This window comes from Drosophila tropicalis, unplaced genomic scaffold (assembly GCF_018151085.1).
Source record: "Drosophila tropicalis isolate 14030-0801.00 unplaced genomic scaffold, ASM1815108v1 contig_859, whole genome shotgun sequence".
NCBI classification, from domain to species: Eukaryota; Metazoa; Arthropoda; class Insecta; order Diptera; family Drosophilidae; genus Drosophila; species Drosophila tropicalis.
Window position 1 is genome coordinate 8,141,002 of NW_027173353.1, and position 21,002 is coordinate 8,162,003.

At 36.4% G+C, this 21,002-nt stretch overlaps 1 protein-coding gene across 9 annotated transcripts in view; it reads left to right on the forward strand.

Moving 5' to 3' along the window:
• The window catches only part of LOC137582953 (dystrophin), a 146,840-nt gene that overhangs the window by 81,402 nt on the left and 44,436 nt on the right, over nt 1–21,002 (forward strand). The window lies entirely within an intron of this gene.

The window sequence follows — 21,002 nt, forward strand, 5'->3', positions numbered from 1 at the left end:
AGTTGCTTTAAGCCGAGGCTTAAGTGAAACCTATTTTAGTTAATCGATTTACTGTAAAAATGCAGTAGAAAAGGGGCTATTTATAGTAGAAAAGAAAAGCTATAGTGATATTACCTTGAAAAATCTTTTAATTCAGGTGGCAAATTTGGAGTTATTCCTCTGCTCGTAAAATACTCTTAGGCAAAACAATTTTGTTCACTCGCACAAAATGTTTACCCCCATTGCACTTGATATTATGTGGTCCCAAAATCATTAGTAAACCCCATTTGCCAAGCAGCAACTCAGCTACTCTTGAAGCCCCGAAACCGAAATTCAGGTCAGCTGCGTAATGTGGCGCATAAGTGCCTATAAGTATGCAATGCACTTTCACTCAGGTAAGCACACACAAACTCGCACACACACACACACATACACGAATCCACTTTGTCCACCTACGCAGGAGAAAATCTGGTCTCTATTAAAGCGATACGCACAAGGCAGGAGCCAGGCCATGTACCGCCCGCGGGTAACCAACACAAAAGTGTGATGTCAGGGGCTTGTACGTCCTCCCCACCAACCTCGGTCCCTTCACCCTGTCATCCCATTCATACATTTCCTGTAGCCGTGTGCTTGCGGTATTTATTTAGCCTATAAAGCGGCAGTTGGTTTGCCAGCGATGCTCGCCACGGCATCAAAGCGTTCAGCCATGGCGAAGGCAAAACAAAACAAGCACATACAACAGAAAAAAAAAGAGAAAAAAAACGTAAAAATGAGCGGAAAGTAAAAACTCGGGCAGAAAGTGACATATAAAAAGAGATGGCAAGGGGAGAGTGGGAGTGATAGGGAGATGAAGCACTGTGACTCCCAGAAGTGGTGGTTCATGTGGTGGACTTTGTTGACCTAAAAATCTCATTTGCTGCATGCTCATTTTTACCATCACTTCTTCTCTGTTTCCTTCTGTTGCTTTTCAGTCCATGTTTCGCTTGCCCCCCCTGCAGAGGCCTTTGCTTATTCTCTCTCTAACGCCTCAAGCTAGGCAACAGAATTCTTTGATATAAAAATATTTCCAACAGCCGCAACAATTTAAAACGACAGCGAGAAAGAGAGAGAGACGGGGAGATAGGGAGAATGGAGACAAGAAAAGCCCAAAGGAAGCGTGAGGAAATGAAATCGACCTGACCTACAAGGAATCAAGCAACATATGTCCATATGTCATTCCTAGTTAATTTCCTGCCCATGACGAGTGACTTTTCTTTTGCTGACTGGCATTCTCTTCTCTTGCTCTCTCTCTTTCTCTGACTGTATTTGCCTCAGGTCATGATTTTCATATGCGGGAACATTGAAAATCAACATTTCAGAACAATTTTCAAATAAAAAGGCAGGCAAAACAAAAGGCCACTGACCTTCCGACGAGATTTTTTTTTTTTTTTTGTGGTTCGCTTTTTATTTTGACCGCAGAGTGTTGATTAATATTTGATGACTCATATATTTGATTTTCCCTTTCCAAATTTTTGCGGATATTCTTGTTTTTGTTCTTTGCTGAGAGTTTATGGTTAAATATTAACGTTATTTTCTTTATGTCTTTCTCTTTGCAGGTGAGTCATTTGAAATGTGATAAAGATGATCATCTTCATGATGATAAAAATGATGAAAATGTTGTAAAAAAGTTACTTTTCTTTTTGGATAAGGTAAGCTTAAAGTATGCAGAAGAACTTTATCCAAGATTGTCATCTCAAAGTTAAACAAAATTTCAAGACAATAAGGTTTAAACTGTTTCAAATTTGTGAATTTCATTCAAATAATTTTCTAAGAAACATCTTTTAGGAAACTAAAAATAAGTCCTAAATTTATAAACTTAGATTTCTCCAGAAACTAATGTTTAAATAATCGATGCGGCTTATTGATCACATTTTACCCACACTATGCAGTTCCAAACTCTTTAACCTACACAAGGCTTTGTAAATTGAAAATAAAAATTTCCACTTTTAAGAAGTTCAACTTTCATTTACCAATCAACATTTTCTGTACTCTCCTTTCGAAATTTAATCTTGATTAGAAAGCTTCAATCTAAGAGCTCTCTAATTGAATTTAAATCGGATTTAATGTGATTTCTCTCTCACACACACGCACACAGAGACAAAGGAAAAGTGGCCAGCTTTTTTAGATTGCCTGATGTGAATGTCAATCCAATAAGAAAAGTGCAAGTAAAACCAAAAATTCAAAATACATTTTCTTGCTGTCACTTAATAATTCAATGACTGAAAAGTAGGCAACATTTTTCATGTTCATTTTTTTTTAGAAGAAAAATTCAAATATAAGCCAAAGAAAAATGAACGAAAATTGTGTTAAGGGAGCTGACAAAATGATAGATGGTCGAAGAGAGAGACAGAGAAAAACAAAAAGCAAGCAAAGGGAAGGAATGTGAAAGGAATTAGCAAAATAGAAAAAAAAAAAAAAAAACGGAAAAGAGAATATAGAATAAAAAGCTTCAAAAGCAATCAAAATGACAACTTAAGTAGGCAAAAGAATGAACCAAAAAAAAAAAAGAGAAAGCGAAATTTATATATGAAAATGAAATAAGCAAGTGAAAGATAAGAGTTTTTTTTTTTCGTTTTTCTCCCTCTTCTGTGTTTGGGGTGTGAAGCGTGAAAGCTTGCTAGGGAAAGAAAAAAGGATCTTGAGAAAATGTGGGCTCAATTAGGAGTTTAATTGTTTATTTTTCAACTAACTTGGCACAAAGTCTCGGCTAATTGAAGCATCAAAAGTTTTCGAAAATAAAAAATGAAAATTAAATTTCACTTTTTATTTGCTGTAAATGAAAATTGATGTGGCCAAAAGTTCCGTCTGTGGAAAAACAATTATGAAAATGTCCTTTCTCTTGTCACGGCACTTGACTTCAGTCCACATGCTTGCCCCCTCAGCCTGTTTGCTTTTTTAGTCCACCCCATTCTTAGCTAAATCTTGTGCTGTTCTCTTGTGCCTTTCATTTTGTGTACGCTTTTTCTCCCAAATCGTGCGTAAAATTGTTAAAATTTATAGCCCACACAAAAGAAAAAGTATCTTTTCTTCTTTCTTTCTCAGATTTTGTGAACGTAGAAGTGTAGAGAGGTGGTGGGAGGGGACTGGTGTCGGAAACATAGCCAAATGTGTACTTAAGTTTCAAGCCGCTGCCGCAGGACCCCAAATGCGCATTTAACTTAATCAAGATTTTAATATTTAAAGAATTTTCAAATTTGTTCAGACCCCCAATAATCTCTATCACTTTTCCTTTATATGTATGTGTGTGTGTGTGTAGACCTTATCTTACTTTCTTTTGATAACTCCCCCTCCACACACATCTCTCTTTCTCTGTCTCTTATGTGTGAATGTCTTGTCCTTTGTCTGTCTCGAGGCAACAAAAAAAGGGTTTCTTCTTTTTGGTTAAAACTATTCAGCCAAGGACAAACAACATTATCTCTCTAACACTTCAATTGCTTGTAAAAGCCACACAATACATACTCGAACTTTCGTCTTTTTCCACCCCACCCAACCTTACACACACTCTTACTCTCTCTCTCGGTATGTGTGTGGGTTGAAAAGTTTTCTTGTAGTTTTTGAGGTTGTTTGTTGCCCTGTCAACTTGGGTTTTTAGTTTTATGTTGCACTTTTATTCATTTCGACATTTATGCCTTGGCAGAATATACAATATTTTATATATAAGCACATATTTTTGTCTGCGAAAATCAATAGCAAAGACAACAAGGACAACAACTACAAGAAGCAGAAAATTTGTTAAGCTTGTCAAAAATGAGAGAGCATCGAATAAATCCCCTAAAAGGTTGTGTGCAACAACAAAATACAAACAAACTAAGAATGAGGCAAGCAAATCAATAATGAAATGAGAATCCTTTTGCTAAATATTTAAAAAGGTCTTGGGAATTTTCGCTCAGTTTCATAAGCAGCAGCAGCAAATCAACTTGTGGTTTTCTTTTCACATTACTTTTAGCCAGTTCAAACATTCCCTTAAGGTTAGAGATTAACGACCATATAATATGGTTTAAGTCTGGCTAATAAACTGATTTATTCAATTTATAAGAAAGAAAATTGCAACAAAGGAAGTGGCCTTAAAATAATTTTTGAATCGAACTCTTTATCCAAATTTCGTATAAATAAATTTGGAAACTAATTTTTTGAATATTCTTCTTTATAACAGTTTTTGGCATTAATTAGATGTAAATAGATGTTATCCAAGTGCTAAGATCTTTGCCAAATGGCAATAATGAGATCTTAAGACGATTAATCTGGCTTATTCTATGCATATTGAGTTCGTACAAAACTTTTAAAAGACTTAGTTACTGAAGTTTATCTTATTATTCATATAGCTAGAGATTTCTTGAAGTTGTCTAGTAGTAGGCAATAATTCATATACACAAATGTACAACTTAAATCACATATAAAACAGATTAAATAGAGCACATCGTATAAGAGCTAGAGACATAAATTATGAAGGCCGAGCAGGGAAACGCTACAAGGATGGATGAGAATGAGAATTAGAAATGTCTGTGTGTGCGTGTCTTAGAAGTGGGCGTTAAAGGAAATCTAACAGCTCATAGAACAACCAACTAGACAATTGAGCTAATATACTCTTACCTACATTCCCCTGTCCTCTCGGCCCAATGCCAACACAATGACAAATTATGTGTAGCCCGAAAAGTATCTCGCAGCATACAACATGTTAACAGCGACAATAACAAAACTTATGAGAGAACCAAACAGACACAACAGACAATAAAATGCAATGGGGAAAGCAGCAAAAACTATTGTGTAAATAATGAAGAGACCGAAACGTGGCATAAGGAGACACGAGTGTTGAGTGCGAGAGGTGGGGTCGCAGGGGGCAGGGCACATAGGCTCTGGAAGTAAAACTTATAAGCATAATTCTCCCCAAACAAACGAACACATGTTGGCATGTTGATTGTCATTGCTGTTGATGTTTTTTCGCTTTTTTTTTTTTGTCCAGCTTATCCTCCAGCTCCTTGTACACACATACATATACAAGTTTCACACAGTGAGAGCTAAAAGTATTTGCCAACTAGATTTTTGACTTAACATTTACGACACATAGCAGGCAAGTGTTTGGCGCTTCACCACCCACTCACCATTCCATACCTTTTAGGCATGCTTCCATTTATCCTCGCCACTAAGTCCTTTGACTTGCAAAAAAAAAAAAAAAAAAAAAACAGAAAAGTTTTACTTCTTTTAGTGTGAACCACACACACACATGCACGCACCGAGCACATTAAGCGGCAAAAGTCTTTTGAGTTCATGTGCCAGGGCTTAACTTTGATTTTCAGTGTATGTAACTTTCTCACTTAAATAAGCGTTAGACATGCACAAAGACACCAAAAAAAAAAAAAAAAAAGCCAAGACAAGGGCAAAAAAAGCGAAGGATAAGTTGAGACACTTCAGAACAGAAAAAAAACTCCGAGCATTAGATGTACTAGCTTCAGGTGTAGTCGAAAGTCTTTAATATTTAACCAGACACGCAAAAACCCAAATGAAAAACAGCCTCTGATCTTGCTTTTCACTGGTCATGAGAATTATTAAAAAATTTATCCTCCAAAGCCGAACTGGATAATCTTCACTTTATTAGGTTTTCAATTAATATTTTATATTTTAAGTTCGTTTGCCGTTTTGACAAACGAAATGATTGCCTATGACAATATATTTTTTCCCACCTGGGACATAAACTTTGATATCACAATCAATTTTAAGATATTAATAATAAAAATTGAACAAAAAGAACAAACAATAAACAACCACCATAAGAACAGGAGAAACAACAAAAAGAAATATGGTTCTCTTACCACAGTCAGTCCATAAAAAAGAAAGCAAATCGCACAGAGGGAGAGGCGGGGGCCAAAGAAAAGTTAAAACCAGACATTAATAAAGTTGGTAACTTGCAGTTAACTTTACCCGTGAGTGTGCTTAAACATTATAAACAAGCGAAAACAACAACAAAAACAACTGGGGGAACAGCAACAAATGGGCAAACAAACGACTAAATAACATTTCCGACAGGCGCCAAAAAGTATGCAACCACGCACCAAGGCAATAAACAATATTAAAACCACAGCCACAGCGAGAACCAAGCGATGAGTGTGGGGACAGCGGGAAGGGAAAAAAAGTTCATCCAGCAAATTGCAAACTGATTTAAAATTAAGCAAAATTATTTTACCTACAACAAACAACAAACTCAAACACACGTAACACACAAATGAGCCTCATCAATCACTGGCAACGAACAGAGAGGGGATCGAAGAGAGAGAGAGAGAGAGGCGAACAAACAGAGACAGAACGACAGGGTGAGAAAAGGAAAAAGAGCCGGAAGAGGAAAAGGAAGTAAACCAGACCAGAGTAAAGGATAAAGAGCTAACTTAGCTCTGCGGTTTGCTCTTGACTCTAGCTTACAGTCAACTTTCTTAATCAGATTTTTGGCTCCCTCTATCTTCCTCTCTCTCTTGTTGTCTCTGTTCTGTCAGGCAATCAATTATGTTAATAAAACAGCAACAACAACAACACCAGTAAAAAAGTAGAGAAAAACAATAAATAAATAGCATTTGTTGGATTTCTCCTATTTTAGCTCAGTTTGTCTTTGATTTAATGTTGGCCTATTTTCTGAATTTGTTGTGAACCAACTTTTAAATTTTCTTCTCCAAGTGATAAAGTTGCCAACTTTGCTGCGGTTCTAAAAGACTAAAAGGAGGGGGATAAATTTAAAACTTTCCTTCTGGCACTTTGTCAACTGCTTCCCTAAAAAAAAAAAAAAAAAAAACAAGAGGAAAACAATACTGCCATTTGCCTCAAGTAGCCTGTTTATATGGCAATTGCCTGCCAACTTCGACTTCTCCATCTCCATCTCCATCTTATTCACATTCTGTTTATCCTGTCTCTCCCGCCCTCTCTTCTCCTACTTTAATATTTTTTCTCGTTCTCAATTGATGCTAATAAGTGTTGTTGCCTGTCTGTCTGTCTGTTTGTTGGTTTGTCAGTTTGAGTTAAAGCTTTACTTTATTCCTAAGTGAACATTTGCCAAATGCTTGAGAAACCGCAGGTATTTGAAATCCGAATATTTTGTATCCTGTCATTTGGTTTCTTCAACCAAATAAAATAACTGACAGCCAATCTTATTGATTGTCATATCCTCTATTCGATGGACTTTAATTTGATATTCTGCTTATGCAAATCATCATTATAGTCTAAAACCCGAAATGGTTTATCTATCGAATGAATTTATTCAAATCAAATAGTTGTAATTGCATAATATACGTAACTTGGCAATGATTTGAGTCCGAAAGCTTTAAAATGTATGAAGACACTCGAATCAATTCTAATAATTCATTTCATTTGGAACATTTTATACCAAATAGGCACAAATTCTATCAATATTCTTCCCTCTGACAGTTTGCTTTTGTTTCTTTTGAATGTTGTGTCATTAAGTCATTTGCCAGTTCTCGCATTCTTTCGAAGTCAATTGTCAAAATTATCCATTTATTAACTCAAATTTCCTTCCTCTGTCATTCATGCAGCGTATCGTTTAATTTTAATCTCTTAAGAACTATAAGTATTCGCAATGATAATACAAATGAATTATATATTTTATCAGATTAAAATCTATTCAATTCTTTCCATATGCTTAATCTATTCACGTAGAGTTCAGAGTCTTATTTCGTATTTTGAATACTTTTCCCTTTTTCAACCGTTTCCGCATCAATAATTAATTTGATTAAACACAATTACCCAATCAAATCACGTACTTTATTTCGCAAATACTCACCTTAAAACGCCATTTATTTGCCCACACTTCATCCACACACCTTTCATTTATTCACTCAACCAGCTGGCCAACGACCTCAACTGACCCAAAATACATAACGGAAAACGTTGGAAAAAAAAAAAAAAAAACCCAACTTTTTAACAAATTATCAACGCACAGCAAAACGAAACTTTGTTGGAGCACAAAAAATAATACATACGGGGGAAAAACACAGGAAAAACTTTATGCCAGCTCAACTTTTTTAACTCTCACACACACACACACGCACGCTCACGTTTATAGAAAGAGAGAGGTATATGTAAGTGCAATTATGTAATACAAATAGGTAATGGAAGTTTTGCACAAAAAAAAGGAAAAACCTTACCTCACAGGTGGTCAAAAGGTCGGTTTGGGATCAAAAACACACAAAAAAGGCTTGCGGGGCAGTTAGCACACAATTAAAAAGACAAATAACCAATGAAGAGAGAGCGAGAGAGAAACAGAGAGACAGACAGAGGGCGAAGAGCAATGAAAAGTATTAAAGGAAAAATGAAATGAAGTAACAAACTTAAATGCCCATTTGGGTAATTAAATTTATTGAAATAAATTGTCGATTTGCAGCCAAAGGGGAACAGCCCCAACTTAACTTTAATGAGAATATAAATTAAAGTTGAAATGAAAGCATGCCAAAAAAATTATACATATAAAGTTGGGGAGAAACGAAAACCACACCGCAAACTTTGAGAATTTTAAATGCATTATAAATGGCTGGCAAACAATTATAATACACGAGGGTTACTCAATCAGTAATAAGAACATTAAACCACACATCAGTGGATTTTTACCTACCAATTAAGGAAAAGATTCTGGTTCTGGATTAAAATGGAGGAGAGCTTAAAGAAAATCCGCCGCTTTTTAACTACAAATGAAACTATAGAAAATTGTCGAACAACTTTATTAAAAAACAATTAAAATATGAATAAAAATGTCACCAAGTGACCCTCGAATGCCTACATATACATAAGTATATGCAGTTTTTTATACACTTTTCCTGCTTGCCGCTAGGTTTTTTCTCAGTTTCTTAGTTTGTTTAATGGCGTTCAAGTAGAAAAAAAAAAAGTGGAAAAGAAAAAATATAGGGAAAAATGTGCTTCAACCTTGCGAGTTGGCACTTTAGAAGAAAAATATTATTGCGACGCGAATTTTGTTTGAAGAGTTGGAAGCTGTTGAAAGTGTTGGAAAAGTGTGTGTAAAGCACGGCCAAAGGCCTGAAAATATACTTAGTTTTATATTCAGATTTGGCTTTCCTCTATTGTAAAAGTCTTTAAGCAAAGTAGCTAAAATTGTTTAAATCAACTTTCAGTTTCATTTCGATCTCTGTTATGAGTAATTAGTTTCACTTATTATTCGTTCCGCTTTTTATACCGTGAAACTTTGATAGTTGAGCTTCTGTCACTTACCTTTGCTCTGCTTTTCATCTATTTTCGTTTCTTTTTTGTTCTTTTGCCAGTTGGCCTCTTAAAATTAAGCTTCTAGTATGATAATAATGCCAACCTATATAGTTAGCCGACAGCTGTAGCTTCTAATTAATGTCAGTCAGTCAACCAGTCAGCTCTTTATATACAACCACACCCCCAATTCCGTCTGGCTTTAGGGCTAACGCCTTTTTCGTGTCATAATAATTTCTGTTTTTCATGCTTCTCCTGTCCACATTTTCCTGCTGGTGCTGCTGGTGCTGCTGCTGCTGCTGCATTTCTTCCTCCTGGCTGCTCATACACAAAGCTGGAAAATGGCGCATGAAAAGCGCCCAGCAAAACTTTAATTAGTTATGCAAAGCGAATGCAGCTGCGGCAAAACGAAAATGAAGATGGGCAAAACTTAAATAGAGCGGTCAGTTCGTTCATCTGAGCATAAATTGAAATTGAAAAATTTCAAATATTAAAATTACACACAGAACTAAAAACCCTCCCAATCCACTTTTACCATAAATGTTACCTAACCAACTCTACAAAAAAAAGAGAGAATTTATTCAAATTAATTGTGCGCAAAATGGCACAGACCAAAACGGGGAAAAAAACTCACTAAATGAATGAATAGCATGTAATTTCATGCGGGTAATTAATAAATTATATCAGCATATGCAAATTTATACAACAAAACGAGGAAAATAAAAACAAATTAACGTGAATTTAATTTGAAATGTTTTTCCATATTTTTGTTTCCCCCTGACTGCCGACGCTGAAAAATATGCTATGAAAATATTATTATGACTCTTAATTGACATTACAGAAAAATGGAAATGGAAATAAAAATGAAATGAGACTCAGCCTAAAAGCGTTTACTGCGACATATTTATACTCTTCATACTATTTAAACATTTAATGAACTAGGACTAACCTTTTCTCTGTTATCTGCATCTAAAATTGTTTTAAAAAGAGAAAACCCGAAAAGGCAAACATTTTAGTCAATTCTGAGCACTCTTAGTTAGGGTATTTATACAAAATTCGTATAAAAATGCGAGCTTTTTGTTAATTTTCATGCATCTTTGATTGAACTAAATAAATTTTTCGTTACGCAATTAAAATTATTTTCAGTTTCTGTAAACAATTCATTATGCATTCCAATCACATTCTGTTTACAAACTTAGCCTCTATTTGATTTCTTGCCTTTCTTTTTCTTCCACTCGGTATGCCTCTCTTGTTGTTTTCTTTATTTCATTACATGATTTTCATTTACTCAATTTGCTACTACCACTGGTCAAGAAATTGAAATTTTATTGGCTATTTTGTTTGTTCGTTTTACTTTGCTTTTGCTGTGCTTTTGTTGTTTTGTTTTGTTTTTTGGAGAGCTGCCCAGAGACCAGTTGCATTTTGGTCTCTGGGGTAAGCTGTCCAGTGAATGTGATTCCTCTTATACTGTCTGCTGTCGGCTGTAGTTGTCCTTTGTGTCTCTCCTTTCATTCAATAAAGCCATTGTCCTTTGCCTTTGACTGGCTTCTGAACTACTCTGACTGCTGCTGCTGCTGCTGTTTGCATGCTACTTAATGTTGCAGTTGTTGTTGCCACTGCTACTGCCAGTACGTGACTTTGAGTTTTGCCATCATCATGATGATGGCCCCTGAAGTGCTTTTCCAACTAGCTAAATTGTGGCCATGACTTCTTCTCTCGTCGCTTTCGTATTCACATTCTGTTGTATTCTTTATGGCGCTGGTTCTCCCTTTTTAAGCTAGCCTCTTGTTTGCACTCATCTTTATGCTGGAAGTTAACATGTTTAGTTAGTTAATTAAAACATTTTCAATGAAAATATCATTTAGAAAAATATTTACTTATTGGTGTTTCTTAGACTGGATCAACATATGCATATATATCCCTTTGATTGCTAATTTGTTTGCTTAAAAGTTTGTCACATGCAGAAACTTTACTTGCTTTACTCGAGCGCAAATGCAGTTTTCCACACCAAAGACGAGAATATTTCCCCCAAAGTCATATGATATGTAGAATGCTTAATTATTTATTACGACTAATTTAAAAAGTCACTGGATACAGCAAAACTTACTGGTTTGCCACAAACACTCTCTCTCACACACATACACGCAGACAGAAAGAGCAAAAGAGATATAAAATGTTGCTCTTTATGAGAGTCAAAACAAACTATTTAAATGCTGTTCAGATTCCCGGCCAGACAGACAGACTCAGAGCTCAGACGCAGACCTCAATTCCCTCGGTAGACATCATCACATATGAGTTTCGTTTTTACATAGGTCACTGAGAAAGAGAGCCCCTGAGAGAGGGACAGACATAATGAGGGAAGAGGAACAAGGACAACAACAAGCAGCAGCAGCAAAGTTTAAGTAGTTTAAAAACTGTCCTCGCCGTCGTCGCTGTCGTCCTGGTGATGATGAGCGGCAACTAACTAACTGAAAGACTCAACAGACACATACACACAGACAGACAGACAGACACAGAGACAGACTAACTCCCTTTTGGCCCAGTGAGCGTAGAAAACTCGTTTAAGTTTAATAAACAAATTAAACTTGCTGCTTGCTGCCTGTGCAAATTTATAATGCTCCGTTTCATATGAGCGCAGACAGCACGAAACTGTAAAGAGAAAACGAAAAATGGCTTGTGGGTTACACTTTATCCTCTTAATTTGAAGTTAAAGTTTCCACATTCTTCGACTTGATGAAATGGAAACTCTACAACTGTTACCAGTATTATGTTGGCTCTACTCTAGCCAAGAGTTCTTTGCTTCAAAGGAAGAAAATATATCAATCTATTTATATAACTGAGCACCTTAAGCCTTGTGGCAATGTTTTCACCCAAAGAAGTTGTTAGTTTTAACAATGGAGGATATTGACAACTTGATTTCAAAACCAACGACGGCTTATAAAATAGTCGTCATTAGTTTGGCAATAGTTTTTGTTTTTTGTTTTTGGTTATTGCTGTACAAATGACTCTGTTTTTTATTTATGGTCGTTTGTTCTATACTAGATATTTAATTATAACGCAATTTTCCCAGTTGATTTGAATTAATCTACCGTTTAGTTTTTTCCTCACATAGATTTTCCTTTCTGTTAATATAAATATTTTCCAACTGTGGCTTAAATGCAAATCTCAGCCGAAAATACATTCAATTAATTGCTAATTTGCCAAGGATTACCAACTAATTCTTGTCTACACATATGAGTTTGTTTTTTTGTTACCCCATAGCACGCAAACAAACAGAGGCAAAATAAATTTGCACAAAACAAATTTTTGGCCCAACGCCCACACCAAACATTTCTCAATTACTTACATTTCCGTTTATTTTGTTTCTCTCATCCTCGCTTTCTATATGTATGTGTGAGTGTGTTGTTTTTTGTGCCAAGTCATTTCTTTGCTTCGGAATTTTATTATATCCCGGCAAGGATGCGCAATTATAACGCCACAGAGCACAACCACCAGACTCGCCGAACCCAACTCAAAGACCTCGCATAGCACATTTTATTTACGAATATTTTGTATTTCAATTTATTTTCAAGACAAAGTCGCTAAAAACTAAAAAAAACACACAAAAAAGAAAAACAACACATGAAACGAAAAGACATTTTCTTTCTTTTTGTTTTTTATGAATTTTAATGAGCGCCCTTTTTTGCCTCGTTTGCTATGCAAAAGATATATATGTACATACATACATACATATATATATATATAAATGTTTTTGCAACTGAAACGTTGCACACAAATCTTCAATGCAAATGTCAGTTGACTTGGTTTGCTTCGTACTTCTTCTTTTTGGCATATTTTTCGTCGGTCTCTTTTTGCCGCAGATGGGAAACCTTCTCCATATGCAGTTATTCGTTTGTTTTCCGTTTGCCAACTTGGCCAATGTGGTGCCAAACGGGGTTGGCTTTGTGTTTGCCTTCCTAAATATTCGTTAACGTGGCGCACAAATTTCGTTGGCAAACATTTTTTGGCGAGATCCAGCGGCTATGAAGTTAGCACACAGATAGAGAGAGCAGGAGAGACGAAATAAACTCTTTAGAAATTCAAAATTTAGTTACATATTTGCCCAACTAAATCGGGTTAAATCTGCATTATTTGCTCTGGCTTAAAGCGTACACAAAGAAGGGGTTAGGTAACTTGATGAAACATGAAAATAATCTTAGACCTTGACTCAGTTTCCCTTTTTTCGTAAGAAACAATTTCGAAAATGTATTCTAGCCTCAAGACCTTAACCCATTTTTTATACCCTTCTTGGCCTGAAATATATTGCATATATATATGTATATAACTTTATCTTCATTCTGTTAACAATCCCATAAGCGGCTTTCGACTTGCACCCTCGACGCAACGTTTTATATTCTATTTTTCTTGACCCAACTGAAAGAAAATTGCTCCCCCAGGGCGCTCAACTATGAAACAGCCTTCAAGTGAATTGAGGCAAAGACTTTGGGTTACCCTATAGCTTAAATTTACTCATTAGACGTACTCCAATTGATAAGTCTAGCTTTTGTAATGGTCTTTGTTAAGTTGTTAATCAAGTGCTTGCTCCGATTTTAAATGAGAAACCCAAAAAGGGAAATATTTGCCTTACCTGTTAAACGGCTTCAATATACTTTTCATCCAACTGATGCTTAGAGAGTATATAACTGATATTCTGAATATTTCTCCTTTTTTTCGTTCTCTTGCTTCTTTAATTAAAAACTACATGAATCATATTTTGTTGCATACTTTTATGCAGTTGAATTTAATACTGAATTTTCTGCAAAGTTTCATATTGAATAAATGAGGACGCATAAATTGTGCAAGACGACATTGAAACCGAAAAATAAACTACTTTAAATTAATTAATTTGAGTGAAAAATATTTTCATATTCGTGTGCGCCAGTATTGGCAGAGCCAATTGAAATGCGAAGCGGCTAACAGGGCGTATGATTAATATGCATTTTGTAAAAAATATTTATACATGTAGAATATTTTGCGTTTCATTTGGTGTTCTTCTCTGTTGTGTATTTTTTTTTATTTATGGCTGTGTGAACGTTGAACTTTCCGCTAAAAGTCAGTCAGCCGGGTGATGGGTGGGCGACCAGGCAGGCAGTCGGTCTCGTAGGCAGAAATACATTGAAAAACATGGAGGCAACAGCAGCAGCTCAACTGCCACTCGGGGGATTTGGGTTAATAGCCAGGACAACATAAAACATCAGAACAATGGGCAAGCAAGCCCTGTGAAAGGTATGTAGGTACGTGTGCAAGGCTCTCACGAAACGAAATAATGGCAACGTTTGTTTGTTTTTTACGCCTAGAAGCATGTAGCATGTTAAGTTTACTCAAAGGCAAATACACAGGTAACAATATGGAGATCGGATGGATGGTAAGAGGATAAAAGTGTTGGAAAGAGAAAAAAAGAGAAACCTGGCCAGGCCAGGAGCAGGGCAATTGTTATAGCAGCTTAACAGTCTGACACACTGAGACGACAACGACGAAGACGAGGACGAGAACGACACTGACGATGAAACTGAAGAAACAAACTCCCTGAGATGGAGAAAGATGCTGAGAAAACTCAGGAGGAGCTCAGATGCAGTAGACAATAAAAAACAATGACAAAGGATTGCTGTATATATTTTATTTGTGTCTCTGTGTGGTGTGTGTGTGTGAAGAAGAGTGATGCAAAAATGGGTAAGGGCAGCAGCTGGTCATAAGCTTAGTTTGTCCCGACAGATGGGAAAATTTCTTTTGAGGATTACCAAGATACTTTTGACAGCAGAATTGAGGAAATGGAATTCGAGGTAACGGGTAGTTTATTGAAACCATTTAAATTAACTATTCATAAAAGAAACATAAAAGATTTTTAAACGAATGAGTGCTCTATTATTTCATAACTTCGATGATGAATTTGAAGCTTATGGTTTAGACATTTTCATAATTTGTATATTGTGTTTGAATATCTTTAGAATATTTGTTACGTATACACATTATGTGAGTCTTTTGAATTTGGAATAATGCTTATTAATTAGTTGGAAGCGTCTTAAATAATGTTACATGGTTGATAAAATACAAGTGAGTATTATGTTAGACATGCGAGCGACTATTTCTGCCTTTTAGCTGTATTATTTTTTCTTAGAATCAATATTAACCATAAGACAGACATATGTATTCTATATATTTATAAACTAAAATTTGGATGGTTGTCTAGAAATTCCGACACTACATGATAATAAAAGGTGACACGAGGACATCCCCAAGCACATAACGAACTGAAAATGATGCTTTGAATACCAAAAGGACCAACCATAAAAGGAAAGAAAAAAAAAACAATGGCAACCTTCTAAAGGGAGTAAGAGAGAAAGAGAGAGAGAGAAGAAAACAATGAACAAGCAGCACACAGGTTAAGAAGAGCAAAAAGAAAGAAAACGAAAAGGCAACAATATAATGCTGACTGGGAACAAAACCAGCCCCAAACCCAAAAGTCGTAAACTTGAGCCGCCTGCAGAAGCAGAGAAAGGATTATGAACGAAAGGTAGAGACAGAAAGAAAGTTCAGCCCACATGAGCAAAAACTATGATATTTGCCTTTCTGTTTCTCCATCTCCCTCTGCCGTGTATGTGTGTGTGTGTGGAGTTTTTGGGAAGTGTTTCTGTCCAAAAAGTAAATTAAAGCTAGCTGGAAGGCTCAAAGCAGGCAGGGGAAGTGATGGGAGAGGGCACCTAATAATATGGCCAAAAGCAACCACCAAGTTTGGTCAGAGTCGGCATAGTAGACAGGACTATTCTAGGACTAAACCATGAACATTTAACTCAACTGACTTCACTTTGAAGCTTCGTTTTCGTTTCGGTTAAGTTGGGTTGGGTTTTTAGGGTTTCTGGGGCTTGAATCTGGACTTGGTTTAGGATTTTACTCCTTTCGGGATACACATTCACATGCAGCCAGATGTCAGCAACTGCTACTGCTGTTGCACCACATCAATTTGGCTTTGGACTTCTTATTCAGCCGTTTGGTTTTTACCTGGCAAACCATTTGCTTAACGTTTTAGCTGATTATACATGTGCGTGTGTGTGTGTGCTGTCTATTTGCTCAGTGCAGCGTAAACTTCTCAGATAAGTCAAAGCCAAGTGCAGCCAAGTTAATATTGCAAACGGATAAGTTGCAGCTCATATTTTTACCCATATACATACCTATACACACATATATGTAAATATATCTACCTGCATTTTGTTTGTCTTTCTCTTTTGGCTTATGGTTTTTAGATTTTTTGATATCTGTTTGATGTCAAAAAAGGAATGATCAAATATTTAAAATGAACTCAACTCAACTTATAGAGAGAGAGAGACAGATAGCTTCGAAGAATAAGCTCAAAGAAATACGTAGAGAAAGAAATAAATGGTAGAAGTAAACTAATGTTTGCTTTATATTTTTTTAGGAAAAAATTAGCAAAAGCTCTAAATAAACAATTGAAATTTAATAAAATAAACTGTCTTTAAAACTCTGTTGTGTCCTCATTAAATCAACTATATGTCTTTTAACCATTCTGCTTCCCTTCGGTCTAGTTAACATTTCTATGGCTTAGGCACTTATCGATTGAATTCTCCTTTTACAAAACCCTTTCAATGTTCCCATTTTCATTTCTAAGGAAATAAACATAATCAAATAAACCTGACAACGTGCGAATAAACAAACTTGATCTTTACACATTCGCTCACAGGGAACAGGACCGAAACACACATTGTGTCGTTACGTGGAAATCAAATTTCAGTTTGTTTTTCCCTTTACGTTTATACTCTCTTACCCTCACCCTCATCCACACCCTTACTCTCTTTTTGCTGTTAAATCAGCCACCCACTCATCGAAAATTTCGTCTCGCCAGTTTGGAAGTGTGGAGAATTTTCGGTTATAAAGGATTTACACGCATGTAAACAGGAGGCTTACTAAAATATGTAAAATGCTACAATCTACAAAAGAAGAAGACTTTCCCCCAAACCTGGGCACTCATGGACAGAATGAGGCCTGTTTAAATTTGCTGTCGCTTGTTGTTGTGCTTTGTGTTTTTTTTTTTTGTTTCTGTATTGTTTTGTTTTTAGTCATCAGGTCGGAGTCGGAGAGGTTATGCCTGTCAGTTATGCTTGAACGCCCCTGGTGAGGCCCACTTGACAGCTCTACAACTGGAATGGGGGTTTGGGGGATATAAGGTTAGCCAGGGACAACATTCGTCAACATTCGTCTCCCAAGTCGACATCACTTGGTGATGTGTTTATTATGTGCCTCTAATATATTTATGAGGCCCGTTATAAACGCATTTTCATTTTATTTATATTGCCTGCTGCCGGTTTCCTTTTTCCATCTCTCTTCCTTTTGGAGTTTTCTCGCTTTATGACACATCCGTACATCTTTATATATATATATAAATGTGTCCAAGTATCTGTGCGTGTGTGTCAGTGTATGTGTATGCTATTATTTATGATAAAGAACAAATGCCCAAAGGTATTTCTCTTCGTTTTGGTTCGTTTTGCTCTCGCCTCATTCAAAAATTTGATTTCAAATTCATGCTGACATCTTGAATATGAGAATTTCCTGTTTTTTTCCTCTCCTCTGTCAGGTTTGATTTAAAAGGGAGTATAGTCTGTGTGTGATGATGCGCATAATTTGAGGCGGTTTTTCTTATGAATTTATGTAGGAAATGATCTTAGGAAGTGTCTCGAGTGGCTTAATAAGATGAATGATTAAGTTGGAAATATGAGTATTAAGGTTCAAGCCACAACCTGCCTTTAAATTATGGCATTTTCAATTAAGACATTCGACTTTCCCGCCCCAGAAAAAAGGGAAGTTCAGTTGGGGGCGTTACGACCTTATTTTTATATATCTATCGCAGTTACACTTAGGTCAGGTCATTTACTTAATTGGCGCTTAAAACTGCAAAATTTACACACTCATCATGAAGGACACTTATGGTCATTTGTTCTGCACACTAAGCTCTTTTGTTTTGTGGCATGCCGGGTGCAAGGATAAGCAGCTGCAATGGAAACGTTAAAAAAAGAGGCAACAAAAGCAAAAGCAGCAGCGTCAGGAAGCTAACACACAGCTAACACACTCCTATAAATAATTTGTCCACGTATGCTGAGGTATATACTTTTGTACATAAATATATGTAAGTATATAGTGGTTTAGAGGTAGCGGACATGTATACCTAAGAGCAGCTTATGGCTGCATTTGTTATTACCGCAAAGGCAAAAGCCTCTTGGTATACCCCGTGGCTAATGAAAGATGGGATGTAGGCATATTCAACTGAGATTTTTGAATGTCAAAAGCAAGACAGCCTAATTGATACCCAGAAATAATTTGGGTACTTTGAACTTTTGAACTTTATTTTATAAGTTTAGGTGATAAAAACCATCCATAATTGCCGGTCCCTTTGAAAAAATAATATTTAAAATACCTTTGTTATCCAAAATTCAGAGTGCTTACAAAATATGGGCATGTGTGATTGAAATTTGTAAATTCCAAAAACAAATTTCCAAGTAATATAAACAATGGATCATAGCTTTTCTTTAAAAAGCGACAGACATCAATTTTAGACTTCAAAACCCAAGGTTTATAGCCATTGGCCCTCTTGTAGACTTCAACCTTGACTGATATAACATTGGCAGGATATCGAAAAGTACCATTGAAATATGCAGCAATTTTTCCGCGTCCTACGACCTTCAGTCGGCAATTGTATATCATGAACCACGACTCATTGTAGCTCTTGCAGACAAAATTTGTTAGTTTGAAGACGACGGCATCCTGGACGCGCAGAAAAATCTTTGTAAGATAGTACTTTGTCCGAAAATTAGTATGACTTACATTATATGCCAAAAAGAGTACAAAAATACCGAAAATAAATATTTGTTTCATTTCCGAATCAAAACTGTTTCACTTTGATTATCCAGAAGAACTAACCACTCACTTGAAATTCTTTTATAATATTTTTACAGTCAGTGGTTTTAGTTTCGCTTCAACAAATGATAAAATTACGTAATTTACTAGTATCAAATACCTATTATCTTTATTAAAATGATGATGTTTTTCTAATAGCTGGGATTATCGATTAAAATCGGGAATAACGAGTTCGTGTTATACAAGGTGTAATATGCTTTGAATTTTTCATAAAGCAAAGGGTATTCACACACCAAGTAACTTGCCATAATAGAGAGATTGTGAACTCTATCTTCGCCGCTCCCTCTCTGTACTCCTGATCTCTTTTTGAGTCACAGGCATATATGCGACGGCAGGAAACTGTGGTCTTTCGTCGCACAAATTAGCAGCATTAAATCGAGGTAGATGGGTGGGTGGGGGCGTGTCTCAAAGCCATAATGACCAGAGGATGCAGCGCCATAGTTAGGAGTGGGACACAGGCGCTACAATCTGCCGTTTATTATGCGATTCGGAGCCGTTTTCAACGCTGTTGCCGTTGGCATTTTCTCATTTTAATTGATTTAATCGGCTTTTGCACATGTCGCAGGACCTCCCGCCCGCTCTGCGCACCTCCCGCCGTTCCTCCATATGGGACTGCTCATTAAAAATGCTTTGCTTTTGTTTTGTTTGCTTTTGGGATTCTCTTCATCGGTGATGATGACGATGCCGCTGCTCCTGGGGCTCGATCACCTACCTCGTCCCCGTTTGCTTCCTATTTTTTCTTGTTTTGTTTCGCTCCATTGACGTATAAACAATTTTTGCGCATTAATTGAATTGCCATGTTTATGTGTATGCGAGTGGGTGTGCGTGTGTTTGTGGCATGCATAAGCCAAATTAATTGGAGCTTCATTTTCAACGCACACGCATGGCACATCGTAGAATTTTACGCCCTTTCGCTAGCTGAGATTTCACTCTCCAACAAGGGTGGGACACACTGGCGTTCTAATGAAGGTTTAATTAGCAAAAAAAAAGGAACAAGAGAAAAGAAAATACCCAGACACCTAATAGAATGAGATGAGATGTTGGGGATGTGGAACCAAACTAATTCCACTTTTAATTAGTACATTTCGGTTTATTTTATATGTGATTGATTGATCGATTTAATTGCATTAACTTGGATTAGAAAAATACGAGTTTGGAAACGTATTAAACTTTGTGCAACAGTAAATGACAAAACTTGAAGTTGTAACCAAGTTTATAAGCTGGACACTGTGCTGGCCTAAAGCCACATCAAAGTTAAAACCTTTTGAAATCCCCGCATAAAATCTCTACCTTTAAAATGCACAAGGCAAACAAAACCCCAAAAAACCAACCAACCATATAAACACTCATATATATATATATGTATATAAAGCATATACACATGCATATCTAGATATAGAAAGTGGAAGAGCGAGACAAGCCAAGGCAGGTGTGTATTTTAGAACAGGACTTAACCAACAAAACCGCAGCAAATAACTGAGACAAACACACAAAACAACTAAACCAAAAAAGGGGAAAACATTTTTAAGCCTTCTTCGGTTTTTTCTTTTTTTCTGATGACAAATAAAACACCTGGCCCAGGACAAAAACCAAACCGTAGCGAACAAAACCAGGCACGACAGGACAGTAGAGGTCCGTCCCTAACTGGAGGCTGCTTTAGAATATGTCAGAAACGGGGGCGACATGGAAACACATGCGGTTAATAATTGGTTAGAGGCCACAGTGGAGCTTATAAACTTGTCACTCATAAACGCAGGATGCCGGCACATCCTGTGCATGAGGTAGAATTTCAAAAATTTCATGGCTTCACTCTCTCTCTC